Raw genomic sequence first — 20,198 nt, 5'->3', positions numbered from 1 at the left:
CGATATCCACTGCGTGCCTCAGCACTCATTGGACTGCACACATCAAATGTATTACTTCCAACAAGTTGCTCTCTTTTTCCATCTTACTGAAAACGAGGCCTTTCAGTCATCTTGCCCATGTGGTATGATTTGCATGTCTCAAGTGATTCAAAATCAAGTGAGTCCAAATGATCCATCTGTATGGACTTTTTTTCATGCATATATACTAATAGACATGGTTCGCATGTCTCAATCTTTTCAAAAACGAGTGAGTCCAAAGATCCATCAACATGGAGCTTCTTCATGCGTTTTATACCAATATGACTCAAGTGGCAATGCCACAAGTATGTGGTACTATCATTACTATCTTATATCTTTTGGCATGAACATGTGTATCACTACGATCGAGATTCAATAAACCATTCATTTTAGGTGCAAGACCATTGAAGGTATTATTCAAATAGACAGAGTAACCATTATTCTCCTTTAATGAATAACCGTATTGCGATAAACATAATACAATCATGTCTATGCTTAACGCAAACACCAAATAACAATTATTCAGGTTTAACCCCAATCTCGATGGTAGAGGGAGCATGCGATGCTTGATCACATCAATCTTGGAAACACATATCGTCATCTCACCTTTAGCTAGTCTCCGTTTATTCCGCAGCTTTTATTTCAAGTTACTAACACTTAGCAACCGAACCGGTATCTAATACCCTGGTGCTACTAGGAGTACTAGTAAAGTACACATTAATATAATGTATATCCAATATACTTCTGTCGACCTTGCCAGTCTTCTCATCTACGAAGTATCTAGGGTAGTTCTGCTTCAGTGACCGTTCCCCTCATTTCAGAAGCACTTAGTCTCGGGTTTGGGTTCAACCTTGGGTTTCTTCACTAGAGCAGCAACTGATTTGCCGTTTCATGAAGTATCCCTTCTTGCCCTTGCCCTTCTAGAAACTAGTGGTTTTACTAACCATCAACAATTGATGCTCCTACTTGATTTCTACTTTCGCGGTGTCAAACATCGCGAGTTGCTCAAGGATCATCATGTCTATCCCTGATATGTTATAGTTCATCACGAAGCTCTAATAGCTTGGTGGCAGTGACTATGGAGAACCATCACTATCTCATCTGGAAGATTAACTCCCACTCGATTCAAGTGATTGTAGTACTCAGACAATCTGAGCACATGCTCAACGATTGAGCTTTTCTCCCTTAGTTTGCAGGCTTAAGAAACTTGTCAGAGGTCTCATACCTCTTGACGTGGGCACTAGTCCGAAATCCCAATTTCAGTCTTTGGAACATCTCATATGTTCTGCGACGTTTCCAAACCGTCTTTGGTGCCACAATTTTAAACCGTTCAACATTACGCACTGAACTATTACGTAGTCATCAAAACGTGTATGTCAGATGTTCGCAACATCCACAAACGACGCTCGAGGTTCAGCACACCGAGCGGTGCATTAAGGACATAAGCCTTCTGTGCAGCAATGAGGACAATCCTCAGTTTACGGACCCAGTCCGCATAATTGGTACTATCAACTTTCAACTAAATTTTCTCTAGGAACATATCTTAGTAGAACTAAAGCGTAAGCTACGACATTATTTGCAAAGACCTTATGACTATGTTCATGATAATTAAGTTCATCTGATTATTTAATGAACTCCCACTTAGATAGACATCCCTCTAGTCATCTAAGTGATACATGATCCGAATCGACTAGGCCTTGTCCGGTCATCACGTGAGACGGACTAGTCATCATCGGTGAACATCTCCATGTTGATCGTATCTACTATACGACTCATGTTCGACCTTTCGGTCTCTTGTGTTCCGAGGCTATGTCTGTACATGCTAGGCTCGTCAAGTCAACCTAAGTGTTTTGCTTGTATTCCGAGGCCATGTCTGTACATACTAGGCTCGTCAACACCCGTTGTATGCGAACGTTAGAATCTATCACACCCGATCATCACGTGGTGCTTCGAAACAATGAACCTTCACAACGGTGCACAGTTAGGGGGAACACATCCCTTGAAATTTTAGTGAGGGATCATCTTATTTATGCTACCGTCGTTCTAAGCAAATAAGATGTAAACATGACAAACATCACATGCAAATCATAAAGTGACATGATATGGCCAATATCATCTTGCGCCTTGGATCTCCATCTTCGAGGTGCGGCATGATCACCTTCGTCACCGGCATGACACCATGATCTCCATCATCGTGTCTTCATGAAGTTGTCTCGCCAACTATTACTTCTACTACTATGGCTAACGGTTAGCAATAAAGTAAAGTAATTACATGGCATTTTCATTGACACGCAGGTCATACAATAAATTAAGACAACTCCTATGGCTCCTGCCGGTTGTCATACTCATCGACATGCAAGTCGTGATTCCTATTACAAGAACATGATCAATCTCATACATCACATATATAATTCATCACATCCTTTTGGCCATATCACATCACATAGCATACCCTACAAAAACAAGTTAGACGTCTTCTAATTGTTGTTGCATGTTTTACGTGGCTGCTATGGGTTTCTAGCAAGAACGTTTCTTACCTACGCAAAAGCCACAACGGTGATATGCCAATTGCTATTTACCCTTCATAAGGACCCTTTTCATCAAATCTGATCCAACTAAAGTGGGAGAGACAGACACCCGCTAGCCACCTTATGCATCAAGTGCATGTCAGTCGGTGGAACCTGTCTCACGTAAGAGTACGTGTAAGGTCGGTCCGGGCCGCTTCATCCCACAATGCCGCCGAATCAAGATAAGACTAGTAAAGGCAAGCAAATTGAACAAATCATCGCCCACAACCACTTTGTGTTCTACTCGTGCATAGAATCTACACATAGACCTGGCTCATGATGCCACTGTCGGGGAACGTAGCAATAATTCAAAATTTTCCTACGTGTCACCAAGAACAATCTATGGAGTCTTCTAGCAACGAGAGGGAAAAGAGTGCATCTACATACCCTTGTAGATCGCGCGCGGAAGCGTTCAAGAGAACGGGGTTGATGGAGTCGTACTCGTCGTGATCCAAATCACCGATGATCCTAGCGCCGAACGGACGACACCACCGCGTTCAACACACGTACGGAGTGGGGACGTCTCCTCCTTCTTGATCCAGCAAGGGGTGAGGAGAAGTTGATGGAGATCCAGCAGCACGACGGCGTGGTGGTGGAAGTAGCGGGATCCCGGCAGGGCTTCGCCAAGCGCAAGCGGGGAGGAAGAGGTGTCACGGGAGGGAGGGAGGCGCCAGGGCTTGGGGTGCTGCTCCCATGCGCCTCCCCACTATATATAGGGGTGGAGGGGGCTGGTTTCTTGCCCTCCAAGTCCATTGGGGTGTTGGCAGAGGTGGGGGAAAGAAATCCCATCATTTCCCTTCCCCACCGATTGTTATCCCCCTTTTTTAGGGATCTTGATCTTATCCCTTCGGGATATGATCTTATTCCTTCTAAGGTGGGATCTTGGTGCGCCTTGACCAGGGGTGTGGGGCCTTGCCCCCACTACCCACGTTCATGTGGGTCCCCCATGCAGGTGGGCCCCACTTCGGAACCTTCTAGAACCTTCCCGGTACAATACCGAAAAATCCCGAACATTTTCCGGTGGCCAAAATAGGACTTCCCATATATAAATCTTTACCTCCGGACCATTCCGGAACTCCTCGTGACATCCGGGATCTCATCCGGGACTCCGAACGACTTTCGGATTTCCGCATACTAATATCTCTACAACCCTAGCGTCACCGAACCTTAAGTGTGTAGACCCTACGGGTTCGGGAGACATGCAGACATGACCGAGACGACTCTCCGGTCAATAACCAACAGCGGGATCTGGATACCCATGTTGGCTCCCACATGTTCCACGATGATCTCATTGGATGAACCACGATGTCGAGGATTCAATCAATCCCGTATACAATTCCCTTTGTCAATCGGTACGTTACTTGCCCGAGATTCGATCGTTGGTATCCCAATACCTTGTTCAATCTCGTTACCGGCAAGTCACTTTACTCGTACCGTAATGCATGATCCCGTGACCAAACACTTGGTCACATTGAGCTCATTATGATGATGCATTACCGAGTGGGCCCAGAGATACCTCTCCGTCATACGGAGTGACAAATCCCAGTCTCGATTCGTGCCAACCCAACAGACACTTTCGGAGATACCTGTAGTGCACCTTTATAGCCACCCAGTTACGTTGTGACGTTTGGTACACCCAAAGCATTCCTACGGTATCCGGGAGTTGCACAATCTCATGGTCTAAGGAAATGATACTTGACATTAGAAAAGCTCTAGCAAACGAATTACACGATCTTGTGCTATGCTTAGGATTGGGTCTTGTCCATCACATCATTCTCCTAATGATGTGATCCCATTATCAATGACATCCAATGTCCATGGTCAGGAAACCATAACCATCTATTGATCAACGAGCTAGTCAACTAGAGGCTGACTTGGGACATGTTGTGGTCTATGTATTCACACATGTATTACGGTTTCCTGTTAATACAATTATAGCATGAACAACAGACAATTATCATGAACAAGGAAATACAATAATAACCATTTTATTATTGCCTCTAGGGCATATTTCCAACACACGTCGTCCCTAATCACAGTGGCGAATAGTGCGGTAATTCTTCGGTTGCAAGGGCCTCAGATAATGCCTCGAGGGCCAGGGATGCGGTTTTGTTCTCTACACAGAGTGCTATATCTGGATCGCTGACGAGGGTGATTATTCCGTTAGGCTCGGGCATTTTTAGCTTCATATACCCGTAGTGAGGTACAGCTTGAAAGCGCATGAAGGCTTCTCGCCCCAATAGGGCGTGATATCCACTGTTGAAAGGGGCCACCTGGAAAGTTATTTCTTCGGACCGATAATTGTCCGGCGTGCCGAATACCACATCAAGTGTAATTTTTCCCGCACACCGCGCTTCCCGACTAGGAATGATACCTCGAAAGGTTGTGCTGCTTTTCTCGATGTGGCTCCTGTCTATTTCCATCTTGTGGAGCGTGTCCTCGTAAATGAGGTTAGTCCGCTGCTGCCGTCCATAAGGACTTTTGTAAGTCGAAAACCGTCCACGATGGGACTGATGACCAATGCGGCTGGTGCTCAGACTGTTCTGTATTTAGGTTCGTCACTGGCGTTAAAGGTTATGGCCGTGTCGTTCCAGGGGTCAATTGCGGCGACCTGACAGACTTCGGCGAGATCACGCAGTGCCCTTTTACGCTTATTGTTTGAAGCGAATGTCTTGAAGACCGTCAATACTCTTGTGTCGTCGTTTTCTGGGGGGTGCTATTCCGGGGTGTCCTTGATAACGATGTCCTCGCCGCTCTTGGCTACCTGCTGAAGTATCGAACATGCTCTGAGGCTGTGGGTTGCCGCGGTATCTGGCGTCGTGTGTATTTTGCATGGGCCATTGAGCCATCCCTCCAGAACGGTGCCGGGCAGCATGATGGGTTTATGTTTTTCGACTGTTGGGCTGGGCGTGCCGCGGGGGTGCGTCCTCTTTGCCTGTAGGGGGAGTTGAGTTGGGACCGACGGTCCCCAGCAAGCTGCCTGAGTTTTCCAGGCGCTTTCCATCGTGCTGTACTTTTGTACGATAGTTGCTAAGTCAGCGAACTTTAGTATGCGGCGGCGATTGATGGCATTGAGGATGCCTTCGTCCACGCAGTTGTTGCAGAATGCTGCTATCGCGTCTTCGTTGCGGCAGTCTTTTACCTTATTTTTGACAAGGAGGAATCTGGCCCAGAAGTGGTGGACCGTTTCTTGAGACTGTTGTTTGATGCTCATAAGAGTGTCTATGTCCGGGTGGGTGGGTGGAATTAAATCCGAACCCTGACCCGATTTTGGATCCGGAGTTTGGATATCTACCGGGCCTGACAGTTCGGGCTCCGGGATATTGACTGATTTTTTAGGCTTGTCATCCGACTCTATGTTTGGAGGATGAGACCTGCCTTTCTGCCGGAGAATACCCGGCCCTTCCAGAGCGGAGATTGGAACATAGTTTGTCTTCAATACAGCAGAAGAGTTGTCCCGCTCCTCGACTACTGCTATCTGATGGGTGATCGGCGGAGTTTTAATTTCTCTCTGGCCGGGTTTAAGCCTAACCCGATCATAGTCTGTAGCGACCCCCAGGGTGGCCATGCGATCCAGGAGTTTGTTCAACGACGATAACTCCGTCGGATCCATGCGAGCGGAGTATTCGGGGTCAACGCGAAGGCGATTTTTGATGACTTGAGAGGTCATCGTCGGCTTAAGGGCCGACCTGGCGGTCATGACGAAGCCGCCCAGCCGAAGGGTTTGGCCTGGGGCCAGGGCTCCTCCGGAGATGATATTATCCTTGACAACAAGGCGAGCCATCAACTCTCTTGGCGACGGCACAGTGGAACTCTCAATTAAAGCACCAATGTCGGTGTCAAAACCAGCGGATCTCGGGTAGGGGGTCCCGAACTATGCGTCTAGGATCGATGGTAACAGGAGACGGGGGACACGATGTTTACCCAGGTTTGGGACCTCTCTATGGAGGTAATACCCTACTTCCTGCTAGATTGATCTTGATGAATATGAGTGTTACAAGAGTTGATCTACCACGAGATCGTAATGGCTAAACCCTAGAAGTCTAGCCTGTTATGACTATGGTAATGTGTATCCGTCTATCCGGACTACACTCTCCAGTTTATATAGATACCGGAGAGATCTAGGGTTACATGGGGTCGGTTACATAAGAAGGAATCTTCATAGTTGCTCGCCTAGCTTGCCTTCCACGCCAAGTTGAGTCCCATCCGGACACGGGTACAATCTTCTGTCTTCATGTCTTCACATCCCATCAGTCCGGCCCAATGGATAACAGGCCGGACGCCCGAGGACCCCTTAGTCCAGGACTCCCTCAGTCCTGTATTTCTACACAACATGTTCCCCTTTGAGAGGTTCATGGGAGTCTTAAAGAAATATGTTCATAATCGTGCTAGGCCAGAAGGAAGCATCTCCAAGGGCCATGAAAATGAGGAGGTCATTGAGTTTTGTGTTGACTTTATTCCCGACCTTAAGCTGATTGGTGTTCCTGAATGCGACATAAGGGCAGACTAGGTGGAAATGGCACACTAGGACCGAGAGCAATAATATGTATGGACGGGCATTCTCTCACTCAAGCACACTACATAGTTCTACAAAATTCCGCCTTGGTGGCTCTGTATATCGAGGAACACAAGAATATTCTATGCTCCAAATACCCGGAGCAGTCTGACGACTGGATTACACGTGAACAAATGGGGACTTTCACTGGTTGGTTGCAGACACGTGCCATGCATGACGACGCTGTTGAAGATGACATGTACTTGCTGTCCCAGTTACCATCTTCGAATATAATGACTTTCAAAGGGTATGAGTTAAATGGGAATACATTTTACATGATCGCCCAAGATAAAAAGAGCACCAACCAAAATAGTGGTGTCCGCTTTGATGCAGCAACCAAGAGGGAAAGGACACATATTATGGTTACATAGAGGAAATACGGGAACTTGACTATGGACGTGGTTTGAAGCTCCCTTTGTTTCGGTGCAAATGGGTCAATCTGACACGAGGTGGGGTAATGGAAGACCCGTAGTATGGAATGACAACAGTGGATCTCAACAATCTTGCGTACGCAAACAAACTATTCATCCTAGCCAATGATGTGGTGTAGGTTTTCTATGTGAAGGAAATGTCTACCAAGCCGAGAAAAAGAAAAGATAAGGAAGCGAATACATCATACGATGAGCCAAAGTGCCACATAGTTCTTTCAGGGAAAAGAAACATCGTGGGAGTGGATGACAAGATAGACATGTCAGAAGATTATGAAAAATTTCATGAAATTGCTCCCTTCATAGTGAATATTGACCCGAGCATCCAGTTAAATGATGAAGATTGTCCATGGTTATGGCGCAAAGCGACACACGTGAAGAAATTTTTTTACACCCAAAGATCCCACTCTGGGATGTGAGCGGCTTCACTGTCATCACTTTCTTCTCTAGTGAGTTTCTGGACTTATATATCTGGAAAGTCCCACTTTGGACAAACCGGAGGGAATCTTTGTAACAGTTAGGGTGCTTATGTGTTTTGGCATTTGAAACGTGTAATTTTGTGCTTCAGACAAACGTCATCAATTTTCAACCCTTTCTGACTTTATTTGCTATTTTTCAAGCATTTACTGATTTTTTTGAGCTAAATGACCTTGAAATTGAAAAGCACTACAAATGAACTCTAAAAAGGTTGAAAGTTGGCATGGTATTATAATTTCACCCACATAGCATGTGCTAAAAAGTTGAGAGGGTTGCAGCAAAAATTGGATGCACTTCGTGTACAAAATGGATAATCTCTTTCGAAGTATCAAGGTTTCGAACGAAAACTCATCTGTTACAAAGGCATTTCATTTTTTTAACTTATTTCAACTCCAGACTTTTTGTGCGTTCAGTATGCACCATTCAAAGCCACGTCATCAATTTTCAACCCTTTGACTTCATTTGCTATTTTTCATGCATTTACTGATTTTTTAGCTAAATGACCCTGAAATTGAAAATCACTACAAAATAAACTCTGAAAAGGTTGAAAGTTGGCATGGTACCATCATTTCACCCACATAGCATGTGCTAAAAAGTTGAGAGGGTTGCGGCAAAAACTGGATGCACTTCGTGTACAAATTTTTTTCTTATGAGTGTGTTGAATACTATGAGAAGTTTGATGCTTGATAATTGTTTGAGATATAAAGATGGTGATATTAGAGTCATGCTAGTTGAGTAGTTGTGGATTTGAGAAATACTTGTGTTAAAGTTTGTGATTCCCATAGCATGCACGTATGGTGAACTGTTATGTGATGAAGTCGGAGCATGATTTATTTATTGATTGTCTTCCTGATGAGTAGCGGTCGGGGACGAGCGATGGTCTTTTCCTACCAATCTATCCCCCTAGGAGCATGCGCGTAATACTTTGCTTTGATAACTTGTAGATTTTTGCAATAAATATATGATTTTTTTATGACTAATGTTGAGTCCATGGATTATACACACTTTTCTTCCTTCCACCATTGTTGGCCTCTCTAATACCGCGCACTTTTCGCCGGTATTATACACCCACCATATACCTTCCTCAAAACAGCCACCATACCTACCTATCATGGCATTTCCATAGCCATTCCGAGATATATTGCCATGCAACTTACCACCGTTCCGTTTACTATGACATGCTCCATCATTGTCATATTGCCTCGCATGATCATGTAGTTGACATCGTATTTGTGGCAAAGCCACCGTTCATAATTCTTTCATACATGTCACTCTTGATTCATTGCATATCCCGGTACACCGCCGGCAGCATTCACATAGAGTTATATTTTGTTCTAAGTATTGAGTTGTAATTGTTGAGTTGTAAGTAAATAAAAGTGTGATGATCATCATTTTTAGAGCATTGTCCCAAGTGAGGAAAGGATGATGGAGACTATGATTCCCCCATAAGTCGGGATGAGACTCCGGACTACAGGCCATAAAAAAAGAGAAAAGGCCCAAACAAATAAAAAAATGAGAGAAAAAGAGAGAAGGGACAATGTTACTATCCTTTTACCACAGTTGTGCTTCAAAGTAGCACCACGATCTTCATGATAGAGAGTCTCCTATGATATCACTTTCATATACTAGTGGGAATTTTTCATTATAGAACCTGGCTTGTATATTCCAATGATGGGCTTCCTCAAAATGCCCTAGGTCTTCGTGAGCAAGCGAGTTGGATGCACACCCACTTAGTTTCTTTTGTTGAGCTTTCATATACTTGTAGCTCTAGTGCATCCGTTGCATGGCAATCCCTACTCACTCACATTGATATCTATTAATGGGCATCTCCATAGCCCGTTGATATGCCTAGTTGATGTGAGACTATCTTCTCCTTCTTTTTGTCTTCTCCACAACCACCATTCTATCCCACATATAGTGCCATGTCCATGGCTCCCACTCATGTATTGCGTGAAGATTGAAAAAGTTTGAGCACACCAAAAGTATGAAACAATTGCTTGGCTTGTCATCGGGGTTGTGCATGATTTAAATACTTTGTGTGGTGAAGATAGAGCATAGCCAGACTATATGATTTTGTAGGGATAACTTTCTTTGGCCATGTTATTTTGAGAAGACATAATTGCTTAGTTAGTATGCTTGAAGTATTATTATTTTTATGTCAATATTAAACTTTTGTCTTGAATCTTTCGGATCTGAATATTCATACCACAAATAAGAGAATTACATTGAAAATTATGCCAAGTAGCATTCCGCATCAAAAATTCTGTTTTTATCATTTACCTACTCGAGGACGAGCAGGAATTAAGCTTGGGGATGCTTGATACGTCTCCAACGTATCTATAATTTTTGATTGCTTCATGCTATATTATATTCTGTTTTGGATGTTTAACGGGCTTTATTATACACTTTTATATCATTTTTGGGACTAACCTATTAACCGGAGGCCCAGCTCAGAATTGCTGTTTTTTGCCTATTTCAGTGATTCGCAGAAAAAGGATATCAAACGGAGTCCAAACGGAATGAAACCTTCGGGAACGTGATTTTCGGAACGAACGTGATCCAGAGGACTTGGACCCTACGTCAAGAAAGCAACAAGGAGGGCACGAGGTAGGGGGGCGCGCCTACCCCCCTGGGCGCGCCCTCCACCCTCGTGGGGCCCATGTTGCTCCACCGACGTACTTCTTCGTCCTATATATACCTACATACCCCCAAACCAACAGAGGCATCCACGAAAACCTAATTCCACTGCCGCAACCTTCTGTACCCGTGAGATCCCATCTCGGGGCCTTTTCCGCCGTCCTGCCGGAGGGGGCATTGATCACGGAGGGCTTCTACATCAACACCATAGCCTCTCCGATGATGTGTGAGTAGTTTACCTCAGACCTTCGGGTCCATAGTTATTAGCTAGATGGCTTCTTCTCTCTCTTTGGATCTCAATACAAAGTTCTCCACGATTCTCGTTGACATCTATTCGATGTAATGTTCTTTTGCGATGTGTTTGTTGGGACCGATGAATTGTGGGTTTATGATCAAGTTTATCTATGAACAATATTTGAATCTCCTCTGAATTCTTTTATGTATGATTGGTTATCTTTGCAAGTCTCTTTGAATTATCAGTTTGGTTTGGCCTACTAGATCGATCTTTCTTGCAATGGGAGAAGTGCTTAGCTTTGGGTTCAATCTTGCGGTGTCCTTTCCCAGTGACAGTAGGGGCAGCAAGGCACGTATTGTATTGTTGTCATCGAGGGTAACAAGATGGGGTTTATATCATATTGCATGAGTTTATCCCTCTACATCATGTCATCTTACTTAAAGCGTTACTTTGTTCTTTTTAACTTAATACTCTAGATGCATGCTGGATAGCGGTCGATGTGTGGTGTAATAGTAGTAGATGCAGGAAGGAGTCGGTCTACTTGTCTCAGACGTGATGCCTATATACATGATCATACCTAGATATTCTCATAACTATGCTCAATTCTATCAATTGCTCAACAATAATTTGTTCACCCACCGTAATACTTATGCTCATGAGAGAAGCCACTAGTGAAACCTATGGCCCCCGGGTCTATTTTCCATCATATAAATCTTCCAACACTTAGCTATTTTTATTGCCTTTTACTTTACTTTGCATCTTTATCATAAAAATACCAAAAATATTATCTTATCATATCTATCAGATCTCACTCTCGTAAGTGACCGTTGAGGGATTGACAACCCCTTTATCGCGTTGGTTGTGAGGTTCTTGTTTGTTTGTGTAGGTGCGAGGGACTCGTGCGTGGTCTCCTACTGGATTGATACCTTGGTTCTCAAAAACTGAGGGAAATACTTACGCTACTTTACTGCATTACCCTTTCCTCTTCAAGGGAAAACCAACGCAGTGCTCAAGAGGTAGCAACCGCCTGCCCCGACGCCGTCGCTGCCCATGCTATCGCCGCCCCCGACGCGCCGCCCACGCCGTCGCCGCCCCCGACGCGCCTCCCATGCCGTCGCCGCCCCTGCCGCGCCGCCCCCGTCGCGCCGCCCCTGCCGCGCCGCTCCCGTCGCGCCGCCCCCTCCTCGAGCTCGCGTACCGTCGCCGTCGCCGACGACTCGCCTCGCCTCGCCGGCCGTCGCCCCGCTGTGAGCCCCTGCCTCCATGGCCGCCCTCCCATCGAGCCCGCACACACACACACACATGCATGAACACACACACACGCACACACACACATTTTTTCTTCTGTTTTTTAGTTTTTTTATACTTTTAGTTATAGAAATGTTAGATGAATTAGATATATAAATGTTAGATGAATGTTTTTATAGTTTTTTATACTTTTAGTTATAGAAATGTTAGATGAATGCTAGATATATAAATGTTAATTAGATGAATGTTTTTTAGTTTTTTACACTTTTAGGTATAGAAATGTTAGATGAATGTTAGATATATAAATGTTAGATGAATGTTTTTTAGTTTTTTATACTTTTACTTATAGCTAGATAAATGTTAGATAAAAAAAGTTGAGGAATTTTGACATGGATGCAAGAATTTTGACATTTTGATCCAATATGTATAGATGCAAGAATTTTGACATTTGAGAGGAATTTTGACATAGATGCAAGAATTTTGACATTTTTTCACTAGGTGATCAGATGTATATAGAAAAAAGTTTGAATGTTGCATATTTCACGATGCAACATTTGATCCAATGTAACTAGATGCAAGAATTTTGACATATGTCAAAGTTTGATCATATGTCAAAGATTGAATTTTGACGTATGCAACATTTGATCATATGTCAAAATTTGGTCTAGTGAAATATGATCAAATATGCAACATTTGATCATGTGTAGAAGTTTGAATTTTGACATAGATGCAAGAATGACATAGATGTACATTTGAGAGGAAGTTTGAATTTTGACATCCAATGTAACTAGAATTTTGACATTTGATCCAATGTGTAGCAATTAGTATTTGCAAAAGTTGCACATTTTAATGTTGTATTTGCAATTAATTAGTAGATGCATGTATACAATAGATTCTCTTAGTCCTCTAATAAGGGATTTATCTAGAATGCCCCCATTATGGATGTGCACAAGTTGATCCAATTTTTTTCTGATCTCATATATATATCCTTCCATATGTCACGTTGTGTGTCAAAGTATTGAAGAATCCCATGTCTTCATCATTAGCTAGAAGTAACAGGCGCATGATGGTATGAAGCTCTCCAAAGTTGTTTTGGAACGGAGTTCCTGATAGAATAATTCGCCTTTTGGTACGAAGTTCAGCAAAGGCCTTCCAAATAGCGATATTCAGAAGGGTCTTGCTGAACTTCGTACCAAAAAGTTAATTATCCTATCCGGGACTCCATTCCAAAACAACTTTGAAGATCTTCGTACCATCATGCGCCTGTTACTTCCGGCTAATGATGAAGCCATGGTTTTCTTGAATCCTTTGACACTAGACAACGTGACATATAGAAGGGTAGATGAGATCAGGAAAAATATGGACCATTTTCTGCACATCCAGAATGACGCCATTTTGTTAAATCCCTTAAAGGATAAGAATACGTTATGATTCTGAATCCTGTTCCTGCCAGGGACTAAAGGTTTTCCTCGTATATAAGAAATCACAATCCAAGCATTTAAAAAATGTTACATTTGCATAGAATTTGTTCTTGATGTCAACGATGCCCGACCTGCATCCTCGTCGTCCACCCGTTCGCGACGACATCCTGCTTCAGAGGCGCCATGTTCGGGACTGGGCTCCGCCGGGCTGGCACTGGGAGGTGCTACCTTCAGCGGCGCGCATCTTGGTGAGGAACCCGGGTCCCGTCGTCGACCCGGAGCTTCTTTGGTGGCGGGTGCGTGGGCCACATTCGATGCGGAGGCTGGCGTCCCCCGCGGAGGTGGTACATCACCGTGTGTGGGAGGAGGACGAGCACGTCCATCGCTACATGGTTGCGTTGGACGTCAGGTTCTCCAATACCTGGCAGGTTCTTCAGGGATCTCACCCGAGCTATGATCCTATGACGGTTCCTTCTCTTTGGGTGTCCACCGCGAGTGAACTAGATTATTCGATAGTATTCGATCTGTATTAGCTAGTGATATATTCGAGATAATATTCCAGATGATGTATTCGAGACGATGTATTCGAGATTATATTCGATGATGCATATTAATTATCTGGATTATTCGAGATGCATATTATCTACTATGATTCCGTTTTTCCTTATTGATTGCATGCATGCATTCTAATTTGAATACTAAATTATTTTATCTTTCTTCTGTATTAGTTAAATAAAAGCTATGGACAATACCGACAGAGAAGGATAAGAGGCCCTGTTCGAGATCATACGCTCCCCTTACCCAGATGAGATTGAAGAAGATGACGGCTCGCAATATCTGAACAATGCCGATGAGGGTATGATATTTGAAGAAGACGAACGGATAGATGAAGTGGACAACTATGATGACGAAGGAAATGTTGTTCTTGAAATAACAAAGACCGGCGAGGTATATTTATATAAGCAAGCATCTGGTGATCATCACATGTTTTAATTGATTTGTATAAATATTAACAAATCAATCTTTCTTCTTTTAGCCCTCCGGATCGAGCAAATCTTCTACAAGCAGCAGGACAGTTCGAGGCCCGGCCAAAAAGTTGAAGGATGGCATAAAGTACAACATCTATGCCATCAAACCTAATGGCGAACCGCGTGAACCTAAGAAGAATGCGAGCAAGTTCATTCGTCAATGCGGAGTTATTGTCAGGGACCAAATCCTGATCTCCATTCAAGAATGGAAAAAGCCAGCAAAGGAACATCCTGATGTTACTTTTGTCGACCAAAGAGCAAAAGATTGGCTTTGGGAATCTCTCATGTCACATTTCACCCTACCAGATCATTTCATAGATGCAGATGTGGAGAAAGTCAAGAACTCTGCTCTTAGGAAGATGGCGATAGCATTCAACAACCACAAGAAAAATATATGGCCCGCGTACATCAATGCAGGAAAGAAGACTGGAGAAGGCAAGAGATCACTGGGACGCTTTCGTGAAATTCAAGGAATCGTAAGTAGCCCAGGAACAGTCAAGAATAAACAAGATTAATGCCGCGAAAAAGCAGTGGCACCATAAGCTGGGGCCAGGTGGCTACGAGGTGGCCCAGCCTAAGTGGGATCTCGCTGAGCAACAGATGATGGATGCAGGGGTCACTCCAGTTACATTGAGCTGGCCCCCAGGTCCAGGACTTGGTTCTATGCGCATGGGGGGCGTTGGACCCAAAGACAGGCGCGGTTTTGGACCGGGCAAGTCTTAAAGGAGCCGACCTCAGTTTACTTGTTGCAATAGAAGTTGCTCGAACGGGGGTGTTCACGCCCAATAGAGAGAACGACGAGCTTATGCCGCCCTGAAGAATCCTGAACACCCGGGAAGAACATGAGGCAAAGGCGTTGTTCCGTTGTTTGAGGGGTTTGCAGACTGGAACACCGACTACAGAAGTCGTGCAAGAAAGAAGAAGCAGGAGGAGCAGAAGAGGAAGCTGGAGGAGGAGCAGAGGAAGAAGGAAGCAGATCGCCTTCAAGGCCTAGTATCAAGGCATGCAGAGTTGGCACTCGCTTTCCAGCGGCAGCAGCAGCAGACCGACTCACTTAGCGAGGAAAGGGGGTCTCAGCATCGGCAGTAGCTAGCGGATCCAACATTGGATAGCACCATCCCATCCATGCCGAGAAGCAGCGTGGGTTTCGCCCCGGGCGATGATGCACTGCTGGATAGATACCTTGTGGATGATATCATAGATACGACAACTTGTGAGCTACACTTTAAAATGAAGAACATATCCATGAAGGTGGCGGACGACGTTTCTTATACAAATCCCCATGAAGCAACCTTCCATTGCAATCCGATTCCAGCTGGCTATGCTCGTGTCGGGGTTGATGAAGTTGTGGCACAATATTCGGGGCTAGAGCTTGACATTCCTGGAGGTGACGACGAGCACACACTGGGAGAGGCCATACATCATATCATTCTATGGAAAAAGGATTGCATCGTCCTTCCAAGGCCACCGACATCGCGTCAGCCGGCTCCTCCTCCAAGTCCGCCACCGTGTCAGCAGACTCCGGTCCTCCAAGTCAGCCACCGCCTCAGCAGACTCCTGCTCCTCCAAGTCCGCCACCACGTCAGCCGACTCCTCCTCCAAGTCTGGCACCGCGTCAGCCGACTCCTCCTCCTCCAAGTCCGGCATTGCGTCAGCCTCCTCCTCCTCCAAGTCAGGCACTGCGTCAGCCGTCTCCGCCGCCTAAGCAACAGCGGAAGAGAGGCGCCACAGCTACAGTGGCTAGCGGTACAACAGGATGCAAGAAATACAAATTTGGTCCAAGCCTCAAGCCTCTTTCGAGGTTGCCTTACCACCTGACTGACGCGAAAAATGAAGCCGAAGTGAGGGCCCAAGTGAAGGTCCAAGTGAAGGCCCATTTTGGACCGAAAACGCCCCCGTCGCCAGAGGAGAAAGTACATGAGCATGTCGTTCAGCACTTTGTTGATATGGCTAAGGCACTAGCTCCCAAGCATAGGCACTCAGACTATGAGCACCAAATCAAGAAGTCATATCAAGCACAACAAAGGAAGGAGCCGAGCTCGAGCTCGAGCCAAGCAGCTGCCAAAAAAGCGGGAAAATTGTTCCCCAGCTTGGGGATTAGGCAGTGCAATCGATCCCCCCACTCATTGTACCAACACATGTGAGTACCGGCGCCGATCAGCTGCTAATAACCGACGATCATAGAAGGCAGGCTGAAGAGGCTGGTGTCACTGTAGAACAACTCCTAGGCATCGAGCCCATGGAAATGTTTAGACAGGAGGAACTAAAACGGAAATATGCCAGTAGGGAACCTATGGTCAAGCCTGAGGAGATCCCACGTCTATCAACGAGAATGTATGAATTGCATCAATGGTACTCCCTCCGTCCCAAAATTCTTGTCTTAGATTTGTCTAAATACGGATGTATCAAGTCATGTTTTAGTATTAGGTACATCTGTATCTAGACAAATCTAAGACAAGAATTTTGGGACGGAGGAAGTACATGGGAGAAGTAAAGACTACCGATCGAGAGTCCCTCATGGTGAAAGTCAAGGAAGAGCATTACTACCATGCAAAAGATCTATGGGTGGAGTTTCAAGAAATGTTTCTGTTATTTAATCAAGACGCACTCGACAAAACTATCATCAGTTGCTATTGTCTGTAAGTGGTTTCTTTCTATAATTTAAGTCTCTAGCTAGCTGTAGTGCTCGTTCATTACCTGTAATTATCCTCACTATATTCTTTTCTGTGGTATTATGCAGAATGAAGATGTATGAAATGAAAAGAGCTTGACGCTGTGGCATTGGGTTCATTGACCCAAATACCATTAATCAAGAGACATGGTCACGTGAATATGATCGACCACACACAGAGAGAAGCTTGCTAGAGTTCTTGAAGCAACTAAATACCCAACCAGAAATACTACTTCCTTACAACTTTGGGTGAGTGACACTGTCTTGTACTAATTTTTTTTGCTTACTAGATGTTAATAAGTGTAGTTGATGAGTTATGCACATGCCCACTTAATTATACATGCAAATGTGTGCACATGCAGTTTCCACTGGATCTTGTTAACCATTGAAGTTGACGAGGGAAAAGTTCAAGTACTGGACTCACTATATAAAGATACTAATGAATACTAAATCATGAAGGGGATGGTCGACATGTAATTTCAATCATTATTGCACTAGCTATGTCGGCCTCTTTAGTTCATTTCCTGATATCAACTAATTAATAACTCCTTTATTCATTTTCTTTGCCGGCGGGCAGGGCTTGGGAAAAGTTCATCAAACAGGTTGACGAGCCATGGAAACAAAAGCTGAAATGGGTGCGACCCAAATGAATTAAGTGAGGATAATTAATAGCTAGCTACCATCTCTTTAATTCTAGTTTCAATACCATTATCATGCTTGATTAATTATTATCTGATTGAATTCTATTCTCGTAAAGACCATGAGGCAGGCGCCGGGGACTAATCTATGTGCATACTACATTTGTGAGAACATTCACATTATGACATCCGAAAGGACCAAAGATGATATACAAGCTTGGGTACGTTTGCCAGAGCATTATTCACAATTTTTATATCATTATCTAATACACACACACACAACTAATACATTCATATTGATCTCCTTTAAAGATGCCGGAGATGCGGGACAAGCTCCTACGAGAGGATCGCGTACGAGCAATTCAAGACGAAATAGCGGGATTTTTGCTCGACCATGTCATAGATCCCAAAGGAGAATACTATTACCCGCTGTAATGCCTTCATGTAATGATCTGCAAATTGTAGGAGAAATTGTATATATATATATATATATATATATATATATATTTGTGTGTGTGTGTGTGTTATATGTGAATGGTCGTGCGGGAAATTCGATGATATATATATATATATGATCTGTTCTACGAGAAATTCTCTCTCTCTCTCTCTCTCTATATATATATATATATATATATATGCATAATGTGTACAATATGTAGTAGCGTAAAATATGTTTGAAATGAAAAAGAATTAAATAGAAAACACAAAATTAAAAGGAAAATTAAACCAAAAACCCCTAAACCTACACCAACCGGGACTAAAGGCCCCCAGCCCCCCGGCGCGTGCTCGTGCCACGTGGTGGGCCTTTGGTCCCGGTTCGTGTTGAACCGGGACTAAAGGGGGGCCTTTAGTTCCCACCCTTTAGTGCTGGTTCCAAAACCGACACTAAAGGTCCTTACAAACCTAGACAATAGCCCGATTCTGCACTAGTGACTGCAAGAACATATACTCTGATATACGTATATATTTTGTCCAGGATATATATTTGGACATTGACACAGTTGTCGGCTGTAGCTGGCCCAATGTCTAATAATAAAAGAACTGGTATATATATAATGAACCAGTGCCTAGTTCAAATTATTGGTCCAGTGCCTACTCCGACGAGTAATTTACAAACCATTAGCTCAATAATTTACAAATATAATGAACCGTGTGTGCATAGAAGAGCTACTGTGCACCTGACGCCAACCCAGCACGCACAATTGACATTGTCCATCAGTGTGTCGATCCTAGGCTTAGGAGGAGCTGAGGCCGCCAAGTCGGTGACCTACACACCTTGGCCGATCGAGGCTGGGGCAGCCTCGACATCGGGGATCGCCGGTACTACCTCGGGCACAGCACTTTCCAGGGCTACCGCGACTGCCGTGTCTGCCCCGGCGACGTCTAGCGTGACGACGTTGGCTCTCGCCAGGGCTGCCGTCACGGCCCCCAGGCATGCCTCAGCGACATCCGGCGTTGCGCCCTCCTCCATCTGGGACATAAGCCTACGCCTTGTGTGGCGTCCTCCACTGTCGTAGTTGTCCTTGCATGGTCGCGGTTCCTGCTCCGCCACCCGGACCATCCGCCGCACTCTGCGCTGAGCCAGCAGTATCGCCCGTTGGTGATCCCTGTCTGCTTTTAGGACGACCTTGGCTAACCTAGTGGCTTGCTCGTACCGTGTTTCCTGCTTCCTCCAGCCGTCGTCGGGAGAGGCGTCAGCACGGCCGTCGGCCGCCAAGCCCAACATTGTGTCGTCAGCCTCGATTCCGCCATTGCCCAACTCCATGAGGTTATCGGTCATTGGGGGGTATGCCGGTATGTGCGGGTAACGAGCTAGCAAGGGGATCATTTGTTAGTCAATGCCGCCGGCCATTGTTGTGGTTATTTATAGCTTGCAGCTAGCTAGGGGACTGAGTGCTTTACAATTTATCCCTGTGGCTGCATGGGAAGACTAAGTGGAGCACACAATTCCCAACACACAACCGTATGCTGTGTCACGTGCTATCACACACGTGTTAACATAAGGACACGTATGTGTAACTTACAAATCATCACACATGAGTACTCGTACCATGCATCATGTGCGATGCTCCTAGCCATCGCAAACAACTTTTTTGCATTTTCAAAGTTTTTTCTAGACACATAATCGCACAAAAAATGTAACGCCCGATTAATTAAGCTACAGTAACCTCACCCTAATGGTGCCATGTCATCACCTTTTTGCTAAGCCAAATGTCACTTGATCAAAATTCCAGTCAAACTCAAATTTAAAATAAAGTAAAAATAATATTTCTTC

This window comes from Aegilops tauschii, chromosome 2 (genome assembly GCF_002575655.3).
Source record: "Aegilops tauschii subsp. strangulata cultivar AL8/78 chromosome 2, Aet v6.0, whole genome shotgun sequence".
Taxonomy (NCBI): Eukaryota; Viridiplantae; Streptophyta; class Magnoliopsida; order Poales; family Poaceae; genus Aegilops; species Aegilops tauschii.
This window is presented reverse-complemented; position numbering follows the sequence as displayed.